At 41.1% G+C, this 2,064-nt stretch overlaps 1 long non-coding RNA gene across 3 annotated transcripts; it reads left to right on the plus strand.

Moving 5' to 3' along the window:
- Positions 1–265: 265 nt before the first annotated feature.
- Positions 266–1,149, plus strand: LOC138912594 (uncharacterized). Of its 3 annotated transcripts, none has more exons than XR_011418143.1 (3): positions 266–293; positions 372–836; positions 892–1,149. It is a non-coding gene; the product is annotated as an uncharacterized lncRNA (long non-coding RNA). The 3 variants fall into 3 exon arrangements; XR_011418144.1 differs by having other exon boundaries at positions 275–293; positions 375–836; XR_011418145.1 differs by lacking the exon at positions 266–293 and having other exon boundaries at positions 303–452; positions 511–836.
- Positions 1,150–2,064: the final 915 nt, after the last annotated feature.

Raw genomic sequence — 2,064 nt, forward strand, 5'->3', positions numbered from 1 at the left:
CAAAAACACCGGCCGTTCTATCACCTAGTAAAATAAATATAAATATAGTTATACCAACTTTAATTAGTTTTTGTAATGGTATTTCGAAGAAAAAAATGACAATCATAAAGCAGAGTCAGGGGGTGGAAAGGAGATGGAGATATATAGTTGCAAGCGTGTGCAACATCGGCTACTTTTAAATCGGGTACTAAAAATAGTAAAAAGTTAAAAATTGAAGCCGTCAAATTTTTACGTAACGCATAACTATTTTTGAGCACAAGTGACCCTTGCTTTAAAAATATTTATACATGGGCGTAAGTTAAAAGCTGGAGGGGGATTACACTTCAGCCCACTGTACTTTCATATTCCTAATCCTTCTTGTTTCTTTTCAGCAGCTTTCACCTTCTTTGGCCGGACTACATGTGTGTTGCTTCCAGCAACCTTTTCCACAAGGACCACGACCGCTGGATGTTGTAAGCTACCGATCCTGATCTCCTTTTGGTTGATTCTGCCTTTTCGCCGTCTTTATAGGTGTTCACAGACTTCTTCTTCCGACGCCCTTGATGGGCCGCGCCGAACCAGGATATTTCTGTCTCCTGTCGGGGTCCCGGTCGTGGGCATCTCAGCGATCATCATACGTGGCTGCGTCTCTCGCCTCTTAGTGGGACTTCTAAGATTTGCTCTTGGTAGCAATTATCCAGGACCACCACTAGCTGTCGAGGACCAGCCGGAGATTCTCTTCCTTCTCTTTTTTCTGTCTTTTTATTATGTTTTCCTTGGGCGCCACCCTGTTATGTCTCGACTTATTTTCGGTGATCCAACCATCGGATTCCGGCTAGCAATCGGACTTCTCAAGCGTGAGTATGAATAAATTATTTTCTTCAGACTTGATGACAACTTTAAAAATGAAAGGAAACAAGGACTGCGGACCTGCTGTTGATGGCCGCGAAATATACCCTCCCATCCATGAGCTGCTGTATATTTTAAGCAACTCCCCGACACTGGATACTGGGTCTGTTATGCGTCACCTCACCCCATTTTTAACACTCTACTCGCTCATTTTCTTTTCCACTTTAATTCACAAAATTCATATAAATAACTTTCATTTAACTTCACAATTCCCTAACCTGGGTACCACAGGGACGATTACATCACACATGAATAAATAGTTATAAGTATAAATAAATGAATAAATAATATATATATAGGGTTACATGAGTATTTTAATTTAGTAGAAGTAGATTCGTAGTTTGAAGTTTGTGGTTATTTTTGATTATTTCGTGGTTTTCTTTAAAACTATAAACAATTTCCATTAGTTTTCTCCCAGTTTAATTCCTTTCCTCGCAGACTCCCAGATTTCGAATTTGGCGCCGGAAGCTGCGAACACAAAAGCACTTTAATTTATATTTTTTTCTATCTAAAACTTGCACTCTCACTTTGGAATTTTGTTCCCAGAGACACGACTACTTTTTCTCAGCTTCTAGATGGTTCTGATTTGCCCTTTAGTTTCCCCCCTTTAAAGTCGGCTCAATTGTCTTTTCGAGAGAGAGTTTTCCGAAATTTAAAACTATCTTGAGCCCACTATTCTACTAGTTCCGCCACGAACCAGCACCACTCCGGAACCAGTTCACCATTCCCAGGCCATCCCTAGTATCGGCATCTGTTGCTCCTCTCTAACCCAGGTACGCGGTCGTTTGTCCGGTCGGCGGTCGTATATGTTTATTTTATTTATTTTTGGCAGCCCATAACATACGTGCAGAAATCAAGTATAGATCGGTTGTTATACCCGTTACTCGTAGAGTAAAAGGGTATATTGTATTCGTGCAAAAGTATGTAACAGCTAGAAGGAAGTATTTCCGACCCCATAAAGTATATATATTCTTGATCAGGATCACTAGCCGAGTCGATCTAGCCATGTCCGTCTGTCCGTCTGTCTGTCTGTATGAACGCTGAGATCTCGGAGACTATAAAAGCTAGAAGATTGGCATTTTGCATGCAGATTCTAGGAGTTCCTACGCAGCGCAAGTTTGTTTCAAAAGGGTGCCACGCCCCCTCTAACGCCCACAATCGCTTATACGATTTTTA

This window comes from Drosophila takahashii, chromosome 2R (assembly GCF_030179915.1).
Source record: "Drosophila takahashii strain IR98-3 E-12201 chromosome 2R, DtakHiC1v2, whole genome shotgun sequence".
In the NCBI taxonomy this organism is placed as follows: Eukaryota; Metazoa; Arthropoda; class Insecta; order Diptera; family Drosophilidae; genus Drosophila; species Drosophila takahashii.